Source organism: Bos javanicus, chromosome 19 (assembly GCF_032452875.1).
Source record: "Bos javanicus breed banteng chromosome 19, ARS-OSU_banteng_1.0, whole genome shotgun sequence".
Taxonomy (NCBI): Eukaryota; Metazoa; Chordata; class Mammalia; order Artiodactyla; family Bovidae; genus Bos; species Bos javanicus.
Genome location: NC_083886.1, coordinates 4,480,331 through 4,500,141, shown reverse-complemented (window position 1 = coordinate 4,500,141; position 19,811 = coordinate 4,480,331).

Genomic DNA, 19,811 nt, shown 5'->3' with positions numbered 1-19,811 from the left:
GGTCTGGCATGCTGCAGTCCATGGGGTCAGAAAGAGTCAGACACGACTGAGAAACTGAACTGAACTGAGCCATGTGTATGCCTTATTTGGAGAAATGTCTTTTTAGGTCTTTTCCCCACTTCTTGATTGGGTTGTTCATTTTTCTGCCATTGAGCTATATTAGTTGCTTGTATATTTTGGAGATTAATTCTTTGTCTGTTGTTTTGTTTGCTATTATTTTCTCCCATTCTGAAGGCTGTCTTTTCACTTTGCTTATAGTTTCCTTCATTATGCAAAAGCTTTTAAGTTTGATTAGGTCCCACTTATTTATTATTGTTTTTATTTCCATTACTCTGGGAGATGGTTCATAGAGGATCTTGCTGTGATTTATGTCAGAGAGTGTTCTTCCCATGTTTTCCTCTAATATTTTTCATAGCTTCTGGTCTTACATTTAGGTCTTTAATCCATTTTGATTTTATTTTTGTGTATGGTATTAGAAAGTGTTGTAGTTTCATTCTTTTACACGTAGTTGACCAGTTTTCCTAGCATCACTTGTTGAAGAGACTGTAAATTCCATTATATATTTTTGCCTCCTTTGTCAAAGATAAGGTGTCCATACGTGCATAGATATATCTCTGGATTTTTTATTTTGTTCCATTGATTCATATTTCTGTCTTTGTGTCAGTACCATACTGTTTGTATGACTGTAGCTTTGTAGTGTGCTCTGAAGTCAAGAAAGTTGATTCCTCTAGTTCCATTTTTCTTTCTCTAGATTTATTTGGCTATCCAAGATCTTTTGTATTTCCATACAAATTGTGAAAGTATTTGTTCTAGTTCTGTGAAAAATATCAATGGTAATTTAATAGGAATCTTGTTGAATCTATAGATTGCTTTGGGTAATATGCTCATTATTACAGAAATGCAAATCAAAACCAAAATGATGTATCATCTCACACCAGTCACAATGGCCACCATCAAAAGTCTACAAAAAATAAATAATCAAGAGGGTGTGAAGAAAAGGGAACTCTCTTTCACTGTTGGTGGGAATGTAAATTGGCACAGCCACTATGGAGAACAGTGTGGTGATTCCTTTAAAAACTGGGAATAGAGATGCTATACAACCCAGTGATTCCACTGCTGGTCATACAACTCAAGGAAATCATCCCAATGTTCATTACAGCACTATTTACATAGCTAGGACAAGGAAGCAACCTAGATGTCCATAAGCAGATGAATGGATAAGGAAATCATGAAACATATACACAATGGAATTATTACTCATGTCTAAAAAGGAATGCATTTTAGTCAGTTCTAAAGAGGTAGATGAACCTGGTGCCTATTATACCGAGCAAAGTAAGTCAGAAAGACAAATATTGTATATTAATGCATATTATGGAATTTAGAAAGATGGTACCAATGATCTTACATGCAGGGCAGCGAAGGAGACACAGATGTAAAAAACAGACTTTTGGACTCAGTGGGAGAAAGTGAGGGTGGGATAATTTGAGAGAATAGCATTGAAACATGTACATTACCATATGTAAAATAGATGACCAGTGCAAGTTTGATGTGTGAAGTAGGGCAATCGAATCTGGTGCTCTGAGGCAACCTAAAGGGATGGTGTGTGCTGGGGGGGGGGGGGGGGAGAGAGGGGGTTTCAAATGGGGGGGGGCACATGTATACCTGTGGCCAATTCATGTTGATATATGGCAAAAATCATCACAATACTCTAAAGTAGTTATTCTCCAATTAAAATAAATTAATTAAAAAAAGAATCAGCACATTTAACTCAATCTAAAATAGCATAGTTTGTTCATGAGAAGTAATGATTTTTTTTTCCCCCTTTTGACTAACTCCTTAGTTTTTTCAACCTTTGAATAGTTCATTACAAAAAAAAAAAAAATCCAGGACTTTTTTGTTTTATTTTGTTAAATGAATATTTAACAAATATTTTCATCTATAACTGTAGGCCCAGATTATTAAAACCTTTATCAGATACAAACATTTTTGTTTTTCAGTTAAAATAAGTGGATTGATATTAAGTAGGATTAGATTTTGTTCAAGTGAGTCATATCCATGGACCTCAATTACTTTTTATTTGAAGTATACCTGACTTAGAGCACTATCTTAGTTCCTAATTTATAACAAAGTGATGTAATATTTTTATATATTACAAAATGATCACCACAATAAGTCCAGTTGACTTTCAGCACACAAATATTTTATCCCTGTGACATTTATTTTGTAACAGAAAGTTTGTGCCTTTTAACTCCATCATCTATTTTCTCTTCCTCTGATTTCCATCCCCTCTGGCAACCACATGTTTGTTCTCTATATAAGGCTGCTTGTATTTGGTTATTCCACGTATACATGAAACTGCATGGGAGTTTGTCTTTGTCAGATATTTCACGAAGTAGAATACCCTCTAAGTCAATCTACGTTATAGCAAATGGCAAGTACTTATTATTTTCTGTGTCTGAGTAATATTCTATTGCACATATATACCATATCTTTTTTTTTTTCCCCATTAAGCTATCAATGGATATTAGTTTGCTTTCATATCTTGGCTAATATGAATAATGTTGGAATGAACATAGAAGTGAATATATCTTTCTCAGTTAGATATTTTGTTTTCTTTAGACCAATACCTGGAGAAGGCAATGGCAAACCACTCCAGTACTCTTGCCTGGAGAATCCCATGGGTGAAGGAGCCTGGTGGGCTGCAGTCCATGGGGTTGAGAAGAGTCGGACACGACTGAGCGACTTCACTTTCACATTTCACCTTCATGCATTGAAGAAGGAAATGGCAATCCACACCAGTGTTCTTGCCTGGAGACTCCCAGGGACGGGGAGCCTGGCGGGCTGCCTTCTATGGGGTTGCACAAAGTCGGACATGACTGAAGTGACTTAGCAGCAGCAGCAGCAAACCAACACCCAAAAGAGGAATTACTAAATTGTATGGCAGCTCTCATTTTTGAGGAACTTCCATACTTTTTTTCTATGATGGCTATACCAGTTTGCATTCTCACTAACAGATTGCAAGAGAGTTCTCTCTTCTCCATTCTGACATGTGTGAGGTAATATCACATTACACTTTTGACTTGTGATGTTGAGCGTCTTTCCATGTGCCTATTGGCCATCTGTATCTCTTATTTGGAAAAAAATGTCTATTCAGATCCTCTGTCCACTTTTAAATCAGGTTGATTTTTTCTTTTTTTTTTTTCTTTTTTGCTGTTCAGTTGCATGTTTTTTTTTTTTTCCTTAAACTTTGCATATTAACACCTAATCAAATATATCATTTGCAAATATCTTCTTTCATTCAATAGGCAGTCTTTTTGCTTTGTTGACAGCTTGCTTTGCTGTGCAGAAGGTTTTTAGTTTGATGGTCCCATTTGTTTAATTTTGTTTTGCTTCTTTTTTTGTGAGAAGACAGCCAAACAATAGTACTAAGACTGAGGCCAAAGAGAGGACTTCCTATGTTTTCTTCGAAGATTTCTATGGTTTTAAGTCTTACATTTAAGTTTTTAATTCCTTTATTTTTGTATTCAATATGAGGAGGTATTCCAGTTTGATTCTTTTGCATAAAGCTGTCCAATTTTCTCAACAGTACTTACTGAAGAGTCTCTTTGCCCCAATGAATATTACTGCCTCCTGTTGGAGTGTGGGTTCATTTCTGGACTTTATATTCTGTTTTATGCACCTACTTTTGTACCAATACAGTACTGTTTTATTACTATAGATTTAGTATAATTTTGTAGTGTAGATTGAAATCATGGATACCACCACTTTTATTCTTTTTGAAAATTGTTTTGGCTATTTTGGCTCTATTGTGTTTCCATATAGATTTTATAATTCTTTCCTCTAGTATGCCATTGGCATTTCAATAGGGATTTTATTTAATTTATACATTGCCTGGTGGCTCAGACGGTAAAGCGTCAGCCTGTAATGCTGGAGACCCGGGTTCAATCCCTAGGTTGGGAAGATCCCCTGGAGAAGGAAATGGAAACCCACTCCAGTACTCTTGCCTGGAAAATTCCATGGACTGAGGAGCCTGGTAGGCTGCAGTCCATGGGGTCTCAAAGAGTCGGACAAGACTGAGGAAATTCACTTTCACTTTTACTTTGTGTAGTTTGGTCATTTTAACAACATGAGTTCTTCCAATATATGAGCACATTATATCTTTCTGTTTGTTTGTGTCATGTTCAGTTTCTTTCATCAGTGTCTTACAGTTTTTTCAGTACAGGTTTTTAAATTCCTTAGATTTACTTCTAGGTACTGACAGAATGCTGTCCACTGGAGAAGGGAATGGCAAACCACTTCAGTATTCTTGCCTTGAGAACCCTATGAAAAGTATGAAAAGGCAAAATGATAAGATACAGAAAGAGGAACTCCCCAGGTCGGTAGGTGCCCAATATGCTACAGGAGATCAGTGGAGAAATAACTCCAGAAAGAATGAAGGGATGGATCCAAAGCAAAAACAATACCCAGTTATGGATGTGACTGGTGATAGAAGATTCAATGCTGTAAAGAGCAATATTGTGTAGGAACTGGAATGTCAGGTCCGTAAATCAAGGCCAATTGGAAGTGGTCAAACAAGAGATGGCAAGAGTGAACATCGACATTCTAGGAATCAGCAAACTAAAATGGACTGGAATGGGTGACTTTAACTCAGATGACCATTATATCTACTACTGTGGGCAGGAATCCCTTAGAAGAAATGGAGTAGCCATCATGGTCAACAAAAGAGTCCGAAATGCAGTACTTGGATGCAATCTCAAAAACGACAGAATGATCTCTGTTTGTTTTCAAGGCAAACCATTCAAATACCACAGTAATCCAAGTCTATGCCCCAAACAGTAACACTGAAGAAGCTGAAGTTGAATGGTTCTATGAAGACATACTTTTAGAACTAATGCCCCCAAAAGATGTCCTTTTCATTAAAGGGGACTGGAATGCAAAAGTAGGAAGTCAAGAAACACGTGGAGTAACAGGCAAATTTGGCCTTGGAGTATGGAATGAGGCAGGGAAAGGGAAACAGGGCAAAGTTTTGCCAAGAGAATGCACTGGTAATAACAAACACCCTCTTCCAACAACACAAAAGAAGACTCTACACATGGACATCACCAGATGGTCAACACCAAAATCAGATTAATTATATTCTTTGCAGCCAAAGATGGATAAGATCTATACAGTCAGCAAAAACAAGACCAGGAACTGACTGTGGCTCAGATCATGAACTCCTTATTGCCAAATTCAGACTGAAATTGAAGCAAGTAGGGAAATCCACTAGACCGTTCAGGTATGACCCAAATCAAGTCTCTTATGATTACGCAGTGTAAGTGAGAAATAGATTTAAAGGACTAGATCTGATAGGCAGAGTACCTGATGAACTATGGATGGAGGTTCGTGACATTGTACAGGAGAAAGGGATTAAAACAATTGCCATGGAAAAGAAATGCAAAAAAAAAAAAAGCAAAATGGCTATCTGAGGAGGCCTTATAAACAGCTGTGAAAAGAAGAGAAGGGAAAAGCAAAGGAGAAAAGGAAAGATATAAACATTTGAATGCAGAGTTCCAAAGAATAGCAAGGAGAGATAAGAAAGCCTTCCTCAGCGATCAATGCAAAGAAATAAAGGAAAACAACAGAATGGGGAAGACTAGAGATCTCTTCAAGAAAATTCGAGATACCAAAGGAACACTTCATGCAAGGATGGGCTCGATAAAGGACAGAAATGGGATGGACCTAACAGAAGTAGGAGATATTAAGAAGAGGTGGCAAGAATACACAGAAGAACTGTACAAAAAAGATCTTCATGAGCCACATAATCATGATGTTGTGATCACTGACCTAGAGCCAGACATCCTGGAATGTGAAGGCAAGTGGGCTTTAGGAAGCATTACTATGAACAAAGCTAGTGGAGGTGATGGAATTCCAGTTGAGCTATTTCAAATCCTGAACGATGATGCTGTGAAAGTGCTGCACTCAATATGCCAGCAAATTTGGAAAACTCAGCAGTGGCCACAGGACTGGAAAAGGTCAGTTTTCATTCCAATCCCAAAGAAAGCCAATGCCAAAGAGTTATCAAACTACTGCACAATTGTACTCATCTCACACATTAGTAAAGTAATGCTCAAAATTCTCCAAGCCAGGTTTTCACAATTCGTGAACCATTAAATTCCAGATGTCCAAGCTGATTTTAGTAAAGGCAGAGGAACCAGAGATCAAATTGCCAACATCCGCTGGATCATCAAAAAAGCAAGAGAGTTCCAGGAAAAAAAAATATATTTTTGCTTCACTGACTATGCCAAAGCCTTTGACTGTGTGGATCACAATAAACTGTGGACAAATTCTGAAAGAGATGGGAATACCACACCACCTGACCTGCCTCTTGAGAAACCTATATGCAGGTCAGGAAGCAACAGAACTGGACATGGAACAACAAACTGGCTCCAGATAGGAAAAGGAGTACATCAAGGCTGTATATTGCCACTGTGCTTATTTAACTTATATGCAGAGTACATCATGAGAAACGCTGAGCTGGAAGAAGCACAAGCTGGAATCAAGATTGCCAGGAGAACTAACAATAACCTCAGATATGCAGATGACACCACCCTTATGGCAGAAAGTGAAGAGGAACTAAAAAGCCTCTTAATGAAAGTTAAAGTGGAGAGTGAAAAAGTTGGCTTAAATCAACATTCAGAAAATGGAGATCATGGCATCTGGTCCCATCACTTCATGGGAAATAGATGGGGAAACAGTGGAAACAGTGTCAGACTTTACTTTGGGGGGGGGGGACTCCAAAATCTCTGTAGATGGTGATTGCAGCCATGAAATTAAAAGACACTTACTCCTGGGAAGGAAAGTTATGACCAGCCTAGATAACATATTAAGAAGCCGAGATATTACTTTGCCAACAAAGGTCCGTCTAGTCAAGGCTTTGGTTTTTCCATTGATCATGTATGGATGTGAGAGTTGGACTGTGAAGAAAGCTGAGTACCAAAGAATTGATGCTTTTAAATTGTGGTGTTGGAGAAAACTCTTGAAAGTCCCTTGGACTGCAAGGAAATCCAACCAGTCCATCCTAAAAGATACCAGTCTGGGTATTCATTGGAAGGACTGATGCTGAAGCTGAAACTCCAATACTTTGGCCACCTCATGTGAAGAGTTGACTCATTGGAAAAGACCCTGATGCTGGGAGGGATTGAGAGCAGGAGGAGAAGGGCATGACAGAGGATGAGATGGCTGGATGGCATCACGGACTCAATGCACGTGAGTTTGAGTGAATTCCGGGAGTTGGTGATGGACAGGGAGGCCTGGCTCGCTGCGATTCATGGGGTCGCAAAGAGTCGGACACGACTGAGTGACTGAACTGAACTGAGTGATGGTACCTGAATGGATGAAAGATAGGTCACAGGCATAAACAGTTTTGATATTCACACATGCTATCTTTTTTTCCCACTTATATTCTAATCTAGCTCTTTCTCTTTTTTCTTTTGACTCTTTTGACAATTTGGGTATTCCCTAATATTCAGCTCTGTTGATTTCACATGATATTTAATTATTTTATTTCACATGATAGTTAATGATATTTGTCTTGGATGTTCTTATAGCAATTGTTGCTGAAAGTGGAGTCTGGATGCTCAGCACTAAAAAGACATGGTTGGTGGAAAGGAAAGTTTGCTTTATTTTAAGAGTGGCAACCTGGTGGGGATAGGTGGACTGTTGTCCAAAGGCTGATTACCTCCAACCCTGCTTCACGTGACAATCAGTGGTCAAGAGATTTTATAGATGAAAGTAGGGGGTTACATGCAGAAACAGCACAGTCTTCTCTGACAATCTTCTTGAAATTAGTCATGTAATGGTCTGATTAGTGTCAGCTTGATTCCTTTAAATACAGTTAGTGTTTAGTTCCAGTTGGTTCATTACCATTCCTGTGAGGTCAGTTCTTGGAACTGTGAGAGCTTATATTATGGCTTCCATGTGGCCATCCTATAGTTAACTTTTTCAACCTGATGCAGTTTTTAGTATCTATAAGACAGTTCAAGACTTCTCTGGTTGTCCAGCAGTTCAGATACTATGCTCTCAATGTAAGGAGCCTGGATTTGATCCCTTGTCAGGGAACTAGAACCTGCAGGCTATAACTGTTAGTAAGAGCCTGCATGCAACAGCTAAAAGATCCTGCATGCTGCACCAATGATATAGAAATTAAAATAATAATAATAAAATCATATTAAATACATAGAGAGCTTAGAGGGCATGGCTTAGAATATTATCTCTAGGCTTTTAGGAAGAATTAAAGGTCCTTGACTATATTCAATGACTAAACTGTTATTATTTAATCTTGTATAACTGTTTTCCTTTGTTTCTAATTTTCTCACTTGTCTGATTAAACTTACTCTTTATCCAAAGTTTTTCCACAGACAAAAAGCAGGTGGAGAACATGGGGAGCAAGGAACATAGGGTTCTGCTCCATTTAATAATGATAAATTTAGATAAATATTTCTTGAGTAAAACTCTGCACTCTTCATGATATTTATGTTCTATATTTTTTAAACTAGTTAAGAATAAAAGAGTTGTCAGTTTATCTGTTTCAGTTGATAGCAATTTAACTTTGCTTAGTTGAAACAGTTAATCTCATTAAGCAATTAACCTATTCCAAAAGGATGAGTTGGTTTTCACTTGACTGCTGCATGCAAAGCTGTCAGATTTATAATGATTGCCCCAGTTGAATGTGCATTATAATGATTATCATATTTTCAGTAAGTTAATGTTAATATAAATTGTTTTTCCAGTAGTCATGTACCAACGTGAGAGTTGGATCATAAAGAATGCTGAGCAATTAAGAATTCATGCTTTCAAACTGTGGTGCTGGAGAAGATTGTTGAGAGTTCCTTGGACTGTGAGATCAAATGAGTCAATCCTAAAGGAAATCAACCCTGAGTCTTCATTGGAAGGACTGATGCTGAAACTGAAGCCCCAATATTTTGGCCACCTGATGAAAAGAGTGAACTCATTAGAAAAGACCTTGATGCTGGGAAAGATTAAGGGCAGGAGGAGAAGGAGGCAACAGAGGATGCAGTGGTTGTATGGCATCACTCACTCAATGGACAAAAATTTGAGCAAACTCTCAGAAGTGATAAAGGACAGGAAAGCCTGATGTTCTGCAGTCCATGGGTTGTAAAGAGTGAGAAACAACAAAAATCAGACACAATTTAGCCACTGAACAAGAACAAATATAAATTACACAGATTTTCCTGGCTTACGTCACTCTACCTAAGACAGGGGGGTCTCTACAAAATATTTGTGCATTCAATTTAACTCTGTTGAAATAAAGAAGACAGTAAAGAAAAGAAGTTGACAAATCTCTGTTCTCAAAAATTTGAAAGGGAGACCAAATGCACTTTATTGATTTTCATGGAAAAGATCTAAGATAAAAAGGAAACATTTTGACACCAACATGCAAAGTGTACAGGAAGGCACATATGACACCACATTCAGTTCAGTTCAATTCAGTTCAGTCAGTCATGTCCAACTCTTTGAGATCCCATGGACCGCAGCACGCCAGGCCTCCCTGTCCATCACCAACTACCAGAACTTACCCAAACTCATGACCATCAACTCAGTGATGCCATCCAACCATCTCATCCTTCGTCGTCCCCTTCTTCTCCAACCTTCAATCTTTCCCAGCATCAGGGTCTTCTCAAATGAGTCAACTCTTTGCATCAGGTGGAAAAAGTATCGGAGTTTCAGCTTCAACATCAGTCCCTCCAATGAACATTCAGGACCGATCTCCTTTAGGATGGATAGTTGGATCTCCTTGCTGTCCAAGGTACTCTCAAGAGTCTTCTCAACATCACAGTTCAAAAACATCAATTCTTCAGCACTCAGCTTTCCTTATAGTCTAATTCTCCCATCCATATATGACTACTGGAAAAATCATAGCCTTGACTAGACAGATCTTTGTTGTCAAAGTGATGTCTTTCCTTTTTAATATGCTGTCTAGGTTGGTCATAACTTTCCTTCCAAGGAGTAAGCGTCTTTTAATTTCATGGCTGCAATCACCATCTACAGTGGTTTTGGAGCTCAAAAAATAAAGTCTGTCACTGTTTCCACTGTTTCTCCATCTATTTGCCATGAAGTGATGGGACCTGATGCCATCATCTTAGTTTTCTGAATGTTGAGCTTTAAGCCAACTTTTTCACTCTCCTCTTTCACTTTCATCAAATGGGTCTTTAGTTCTTCTCACTTTCTGCCATAAGGGTGGTGTCATCTACATATCTGAGGTTATTGACATTTCTCCCAGCAATCTTGATTTCAGCTTGCACTTCATCCAGCCCAGCAGTTCTCATGATGTACTCTGCATATAAGTTAAATAAGCAGGGTGACAATATAGCCTTGACATACTGTTTTCCCTATTTGAAACCAGTTTGTTGTTCCATGTCTACTTCTTATTGTTGCTTCCTGACCTGCATACAGGTTTCTCAAGAGGCAGGTCAGGTGGTCTGGTATTCCCATCTGTTTCAGAATTTTCCACAATTTATTGTCATCCACAGAGTCAAAGGCTTTAGCATAGTCAATAAAGCAGAAGTAGATGTTTTTCTGGAACTCTCTTGTTTTTTCAATGATCCGATGGATGTTGGCAATTTGATCTCTGGTTCCTCTGCCTTTTCTAACACCAGCTTGAACATCTGGAAGTTCACCATTCACATATTGCTGAAGCCTGACTTGGAAAATTTGATCATTACTTTACTACCATGTGAGATGAGTGCAATTGTGCAGTAGTTTGAGCACTCTTTGGCATTGCCTTTCTTTAGGATCGAAATGAAAACTGACCTTTTTCAGTCCTGTGGTCACTGCTGAGTTTTCTAAGTTTACTGGCATATTGAGTGGAGAAGTTTCACAGCATCATCTTTTAGGATTTGAAATAGCTCACCTGGAATTCCATAACCTTCACTAGCTTTGTTCATAGTGATGATTCCTAAGGCTCACTTGACTTTACATTCCAGGATGTCTGGCTCTAGGTGAGTGATCACACCATCATGATTATCTGGATCGTGAAGATCTGTTTTTGTACAGTTATTCTGTGTATTCTTGCCACCTGTCCTTAATATCTTCTGCTTCTGTTAGGTCCATACCATTTCTGTCTTTTTTGAGCCCATCTTTGCATGAAATGTTCCCTTGGTATCTCTCATTTTCTTGAAGAGATCTCTAGTCTTTCCCATTCTATTGTTTTTCTCTATTTATTTGCACTGATCACTGAGGAAGACTTTCTTATCTCTCCTTGCTATTCTTTGGAACTCTGCATTCAAATGGATATATCTTTCCTTTTCTACTTTGTTTTCCACTTCTCTTCTTTTCACAGCTATTTGTAAGGCCTCCTCTGACAGCCATTTTACTTTTCAGCAGTTCTTTTTCTTGGGTATGGTCTTGATCCCTGTCTCTGTACAATGTCAGGAACCTCCATCCATAGTTCATCAGGCACTCTGTCTATCAGATCTAGGCCCTTAAACCTATTTCTCACTGCTACTGTATAATTGTAAGGGATTTGATTTGAGTCATACCTGAATGGTCTAGTGGTTTTCCCTACTTTCTTCATTTTAAGTCTGAATTTGGCAATAAGGAGTTCATGATCTGAGCCACAGTCAGCTCCTGGTATTGTTTTTGCTGATTATATAGAGCTTCTCCATCTTTGACTGCAAAAATATATAATCAATCTGATGTCAATGTTGGTCATCTGATGATGCCCATGTATAGAGTGTTCTCTTCATAAAGATGACCTTTATGATAGTTTGAACTGTTAAATAAAACTGACTTAGTATTTCACACAGTTGTGATTTAACTTGTGAACTAACCAAATTGACAACTGTAGAGGATTCTGTACATGGGGAGTTTTCTTTGCTGGGGAATTCAGCTAGATTATTTTTACTCTCTCTAGTTGCTCTAAATTCCTGTGGCTAAAAAGCAGCTTCCCCCCCCCGCCCCTTCTAAAGTATTAAGACGAGCTGAGAAAACATTACAGTAAGTTTTTTACAATATATAAAATATATTTTCATCAATGAAAATATTTTCCAGAGTTAATTTGTTCAAAGAGCAATTAATAATTCACTGCTTCCTTAAAAATTATGTCTTGCTTTATTTTTATTTTTTGTTAGTACAACTTATAGCAGAGGTGACTTTGAACTCTTGAGTCATACAAGGTTTTATGCCATATGGATAATGAATACCAGAAAGTAAAGAGGAGATGTGTTTGAATATCTCTATCAAATCTACATCAAAATGAATAGTTTCAGTATTTCTGCAAGTGTCACAAATAAAACTTCCTTTTTTTCACAGATGTCACTTGCATATACAGTTTTGAACAATGCAGTGATTTTTTTTTAATAATTCATTTAGTTAACACAGTATTACAGAGGCAAGGTATGCAAAAGATTATCTAATTCAATCTCTTCTGTGAGGAAATATGCTCACAGAAGTAAAGTGACAATGAGAAGGTGGAACAAACCTTGCATACATCTTATTTAGATGTGCTGGCTATTACACTGCATGACCTCCTTTGCTGAGACCTACAGTACTTTGTTCATCTACCTCTTTCTACAGTACTGTGTGGTTTAAATAACTATTTACTTAATTCATTCAAGCATTAGATCAAGTTAAATTGAATCAATATTCATGCTGCAAGTCCTGAAATTCTTAGTCCTCTTAGCAAATCTTTATTGAGTGTGTATTATGTTCCACAATATTTATAATGCCCTAAATATATAAGGGGAAATATCTTCATACTGTAAAAATTCATATCTAAAAGAGAAGACAAACAGTATAGTGGTTCAAAAAGCAGTAAATGCTATAATACAGTACAGTGATATGAGCAGATAGAGTGAGGCTTGCAACTAATCCAAGTACCAAATGAATAGAGTTTTTGTTTGTTTGTTTGTTTGTTTTTTTAATTTGATGCAAATCTAGTGCTTAGAATACTGTATGGGAGAATTCTAGAATGAAAAGAAATGTGCAAAGCCACAGAATCATGAGTCAGGAGAGAATAGGTTGGGTTCCTTGCAGCTAAAATTTCAGTATACACTTGGAACATGGTGAAAGATGAAGCTGAAGGTTGCCATAGGAGCAAGATCATAAAGAGTGGGGTGGTCATACCAAGAAGTTTATATATCTCTGGAAGCCAGTGGAAGGATTTTAAATGGGGGCAACAATCACTTTAATGACTACACACAGAAGGGAGGAAGCAGTTTATGGAGAGATGGAGGAAGGACACTGAGCAATTCACAGGAACAAAAGAGAACAATTGGGAAGCTAAACAAGCCACGTTTAAAAAAAAAAAAAAAAGTGAATATGCTAATAAGGATCATTTAAAATAGCCTGTATATCCTTATGTAGTTACTTTGTACTTGACATATAATTTATCTAGTGTCATTTCTTAATATGAATCTGAATTATTAAACAGCATGAGTTTATTTCCTAACTTGAAGTGTCCCTGTTGCAATGATATTTAAGCCCCAGGAAGGGTATTCCTGGGAGAGGTAGCAGCATTTGCTAAGATTAGGAGAGGAGAACATGGAAGAGAGCTCAGGAGGGACGGGAAGTTCTCCATTCGCATTGAAGTATGACAAATGGAGTCTGAACTAGGAAAGTAGATAGAAGCAAAATTATAAAACACTTTCTTCACTAGGTTTAGGAACTTAAATAGAATCCTGAAAAGCTATAAGTCCCTCAAATAATGGAAGAAAAGAAGCAACATAATCCAGAAAATGCCAACAGTCAAAATACAATAATATCTGGGTAGATATATTAGCTCTGCAATGACTCAAACTTCTACCTCAGAACACCATACTAGGAATACTTTAGATTGGGAAATTGAAAAGCAATCAAACAACTCAGTACTTTTAATCTGTTTTTATGTTTTTAATATAATCTTTTTATTTGTTTTTTTTTTTTTTTTCCTTTTAGTCATGGTGAAAGTTGGAGCATTCTTTTTCCCATGTCCATCTTTTAAGAGTGGTTTGGAAAAAGGAAGGACAGTAATCTGGTTTGTTTGCTAAAACCATTTAATATAGACGTGGAAATTCTAATGCTCAGAAAATGGGAAAGCAGAAGGTGTAACTGTCAGTACCACAATTAAAGTCAAGCCAATGACTCTTGTCCAGAAGCAAGTGGTGACCAGGTCTCCTTCCATTTGTGGATGGTTTATGATGGAAATAAAGATGAGAGTTTATGAGTGGGGCAGTAGTGTCTAGTTTAAGTTGAATGACTTTTTGACCAGTAAGAAATTTTAAAGAGAAATCTTAAAAATACAGTTACCCAAAAAGGACTTAGGTGGAAATTGTGTACAGGGGCCACAGCAGTGCCATTCATGTCACAGGGGAACTGCCTTCTGGCAAACTTCAGTCTCCATTTTTCTTTCTCTTTCTAACACAAACACACACAACATAGATACAGATTTGTTTTGATATTGCTGCTGCTACTGCTACTGCTAAGTCGCTTCAGTCGTGTCCGACTCTGTGTGACCCCATAGACAGTAGCCCATCAGGCTCCACTGTCCCTGGGATTCTCCAGGCAAGAACACTGGAGTGGGTTGCCATTTCCTTCTCCAATGCATGAAAGTGAAAAGTGAAAGTGAAGTCGCTCAGTCGTGTCCCACTCTAAGCGACCCCATGGGCTGCAGCCTACCAGGCTCCTCCGTCCATGGGACTTTCTAGGCAAGAGTACTGGAGTAGGGTGCCATTACTGCACCCAATCATGTTGTAAAAATAAAACTAACCTCTTACTTTTTGAATGCCAAGCTTTAAATGCTTGTATAACCTAATCCTCCTCCACACCCTAAAAGTTCAAGTATTGCATCCATTTAAAGTTGAGACAAATCTCACAAATGGTAAATAACTTCTACAAAAGTAAAAGGTAAACCGTAATTCATTCCATAATGTCTATATCTAAGAAATGCAACATATTCACATAAAACTTCTAGCAAATATTTATAGCGATATTATTTATAAAAACCACAAATTGGAAAGAATCTAAATTTCCATCAACCAGTGAACTGGTAAACAATTTTTGGTATATCCATACAACGGAATATTATTCAGGAATAAAAGATGTAATAATAATGCTATTAATGCAGTAACTTTGAAATCACTGCACTATGTGAAAGAAACCTTCACACATTAAAAACTACTTGTATTATGATTACTTTTATGTGAAATGTCAGAAATAGCAAAAAGCATAATGACTGAAAATTGATTAGTGATTTACTAGGACTGAAGCATGGAAGTCAGGAAAGAGGAGGAAAAAAGATAATGACTATAGTTGGGTTCTTTTGTGGAATGTTGTAAATTACAACATTAGATTATAGTGATGATTCATAATTAAAAAAAAATTACTGTGCTTAGTTGCTCAGCAGTGTCCAACTCTTTACAACCCCATGGACTGTAGCCCTCTAGGCTCTTCTGTCCATGGAAGTTCTCCAGGCAAGACTACTGAAGTGGGTTGTCATGCCCTCTTTAAAAAATTTGAACCATACACTTGGGTTAATGAGTGAATTTTAGGGTATGTAAAATTTATCTTCAATTCATTTCAGTTCAGTCACTCAGTTGTGTCCAACTCTTTGTGATCCCATGAACTGCAGCATGCCAGGCTTCCCTGTCCAGCACCAACTCTCTGAGTTTACTCAAACTCATGTCCATTGAGTCAGTGATGCCATCCAACCATCTCATCCTCTGTTGTCCCCTTCCCCTCCTGCCCCTAATCCCTCTCAGCATCAGGGTCTTTTCAAATGAGTCAGCTTTTCACATCAGGTGGCAAAAGTATTGGAGTTTCAGCCTCAACATCAGTCCTTCCAATGAACACTCAGGACTGATCTCCTTTAGGATAGACTGGTTGGATCTCCTTGCTGTCCAAGGGACTCTCAAGAGTCTTCTCCAACACCACAGTTCAAAAGCATCAATTCTTCAGCACTCAGCTTTCTGTTTAGTCCAACTCTCACATCCATACATGAGTACTGGAAAAACCATAGCATTGACTAGGTGGAGCTTTGTTGGCAAATTAATGCCTCTGCCTTTTAATATGCTGTCCAGGTTGGTCATAACTTTCCTTCCAAGGAGTAAGCATCTTTTAATTTCATGGCAGCAATCACAATCTTCATTGATTTTGGAGCCCCCTCAAATAAAGTCTGCCACTGTTTCCACTTTATCTTAATACGGTTTAAATGGTAGAGTCAGGTTTTATTCTAGGTCTGCCTGTAAACCTGAACTTATAACTAATAAACTAATCAGTCTTCTACTTATACATAGGAATTGCCACCACAAGCTGGCTTCTATGAATTGCATGACAGTTTCCATTGATCCTCTTACCTCTTGTTGTTCATTGTCATTCAGTCGCTCAGTCATGTCCAATACTTCGTGACCCCATGGACTGCAGCATGCCAGGTTTCCCTGTCCTTCACTGTCTCCCAGAGCTTGCTGAAACTGATGTCCATTGAGTTGGTGATGTCATCCAACCATCTCATCCTCTGTCGTGTCTGTCTCCTCCTGCCTTCAATTTTTCCCAGCATCAGGGTCTTTACCAGTGAGGGAGCTCTTCACATCAGTTTGATATTCACATGGCCAAAGTTTTGGAGCATCAGCTTCAGCATCAATCTTTCCAAAGAATACTTAGTGTTGATTTCCTTTATTATTGACTGGTTTGATCTCCTTGCTGTCCAAGGGACTCTTGAGAGTCTTCTCCAACACCACAGTTCAAAAGCCTCAATTTTTTGTGTGTTCAATCTTTATGGTCCAACTCTCATATCCATACATGACTACTGGAAAAACCATAGCTTTGACTAGACATATCTTTGTTGGCAAAGTAATGTCTCTGCTTTTTAATAAGCTGTCTAGATTGATCATAGTGAAAGTGAAAGTGAAGTCACTCAGTCGTGTCTGAATCTTTGCAACCCCATGGACTGTAGCCTACCAGGCTCCTCCCTCCATGGGATTCTCCAGGGAAGAGTACTGGAGTGGGTTGCCGTTTCCTTCTCCAGGGGATCTTCCAGACGCAGGGATTGAACCCAGGTCTCCTGAATTCCAGGCAGATGCTTTAACCTCTGAGCCACCAGGGAAGCCCAAGATTGATCATAGCTTTTCTTCAAACGAGCAAGTGTCTTTTAATTTCATGGCTGCAGTCACTATCCGCATGATTTTGTAGCCCAAGAAAATAAAGTCTCTCACAGTTTCCATTGTTTGCCCATCTATTTTCCATGAAGTGATGGAACTGGATGCCATGATCTTAGTTTTTGAATGTTGAGTTTTAAGTCTACCTTTTCATTCTCCTCTTTCATTTTCATCAAGAGGCTCTTCAGTTCCTCTTCACTTTCTAAGGGTTTTGTCATCTGAATATCTGAGGTTATTGATATTTCTCCTTGGCAATCTTGATTTCAGCTTGTGCTTCATCCAGCCGGGCAGTACACATGATGTATTATATGTATAAGTTGAATAAACGATGTCAATATACAACCTTGATGTACTTCTTTCCCAATTCAGAAACAGTCCATTTTTCCATGTCTGGTTCTAACTGTTGCTTCTTGATCTGCATACAGGTTTCTCAGGAGGCAGGTAAGTGGTCTGGTATTCCCATCTCTTTAAGAATTTTCCACAGCTTGCTGTGAACCACACCATCAAAGTCTTTAGTATAGTCAATGAAGAAGAAGTAGATATTTTTCTGGAATTCTCTTGTTTTTTCTATCATCCAACAGTTGTTGGCAATTTGATCTCTGGTTCCTCTGCCTTTTCTAAGTCCATCTTGAAGATCTGGAATTTCTCATTTCATGTACTTTTGATGCCTAGCTTGGAGAACGTTGAACATTACTTTGCTAGTGTGTGAGATGAATGCAATTCTCTGGTTGTTTGAACATTCTTTGGCATTGCCTTTCTTTGAGACTGGAGGGAAAACTGACCTTATTCAGTCCCGTGGCCACTTTTGAGTTTTCCAAATTTTCTGGCATTTTGAGTGCAGCAATTTAATAGCATTTACCTCTCAAGATCACCTAAACAGTGAAGTGTATGCAGTGCAAGCTATCAAATTAACTCTCCTGTGCTTCAAAATGCACATCCCATGGCCTCATTGTTTTTTCTCTCTGTCTTTTATTTATTTTTTTAGACAGAATATGTCCTCTCTAAAGATGTCTTCACTTAGGTTTCTCGATTTGATCCTGTTTTATCTCTTCTCTGACTTCACTGTTTGACTCTTCTTCTAAAATTGTTTATTTCTCTATATTCCTTGTTCTCTGGCTTTAAACATTCTCAGGCAATCCTCATTCTTGAGGCAGGGACAGGGGGGAAACAAAGAGACAAAAAAGTGTTTCTGTGCCTTTACTTCCATACTCAACCTATTACCTTAAACCTCATTTAATGGCTGATAAACTACTTGTAAGAGATCACTTGATGGCTCCATTTCTCCAAATTCCACCCAGGCAAAATTTTATGACTTCATAGAGTGGCTTTCATCTGTAGTGGTTATCTATTCTTTAAATTTGTCTTCCAGTTACTTCCTAATGGCCAAATCAAGAAGACTTTCAAAACTCTAAATCCAAGGGCAAAATGGAATTTTAGCATAAGGCAGATAAAAATTTAAATGCTTAAAATAAAAAATCTGCCAGTCTCCCAAACTAATTGGTATTCTAACTAGTACAGTAAAAGGTACTGAAAATATTGTTTTTGTGTCAGAACCATTTATTAACATTAAAGAGTGCTGGACTTACACGTAATATAATAAGTATGAGTTAACATTTCTGGACTTCAAGAAATGAAGAAAAAAAACTTCAACCTACCCTATCTTTAAGTAATTCTGATTATGCTTCCAAAAGAAAATATACAAGGTAATGTAAGAATACTGCTTCGAGGAAAAAATAAATTATTTATTTAGGTCTTGCTTATTTCAGCTTATAATATGGTATGAATGAAAAAATATTTAAGGTTATGAATTATAAGATAAATTAAATTCATGTTTGTATCATTTTTTTAAATAATGGAAGTATAGGTGAATTACAATTTGTGTTAGAGGCATATAGCAAAGTGATTCAGTTAAACATACATATATACCTATGTTTTTCAGATTCTTTTTTCCTTCTATGTCGTTATAAAATACTAAATATAGTTCTCTGTGATATCTGGTAGGTCTTTGGTGTTTATCTATTTATATGCAGTAGTGTATATGTTATTCCCAAACTCCTAATTGATCCCTCCTCCCCTTTACTCCTTGGTAATATAAATCTTTTTTTCTATGGATCTATTTCTGTTTTGTTCATTTGTACCATTTTTTTTTTTTTTTTTTTTTTAGAATCCACATAAAAGTGATGTCCTATATTTGTCTTTGTCTGGCTTATTTAACTTAGTGTGATAATATTGAGGTCCATCCATATTGCTGCAAATGGCATTATTTTATCATTTTTATGACTGAGTAATATTCTATTGTACAAATATACCACATCTTCTTTATTCATGTATCACTAGACATTTAGTTTGTTTCTATGTCTTGGCTATTGTAAACAGTGCTGCAATGAACACTGAGGTACATGGTGGAAATGTAAATTGGTGCAACCACTATGGAGAACAGTATGGAGGTTCCTTAAAAACTAAAAGTAGAGCAACTGTATAATCCTGCAATCTCATTCCTAGAAATATGTCCAAAAAAATGATAGTATTAAGTATTATTTTCTTTTCCTTTTTACAAGCAAGATTTGCTCACTTTCATTTGGGCAAAGCATACTTGTTGTTCATTGTTGTTCAGTTGCAAGTCATGTCTGACTCTTTGTGACTCCATGAACTGTTGTATGCCAGGCTTCTCTGCCTATTACT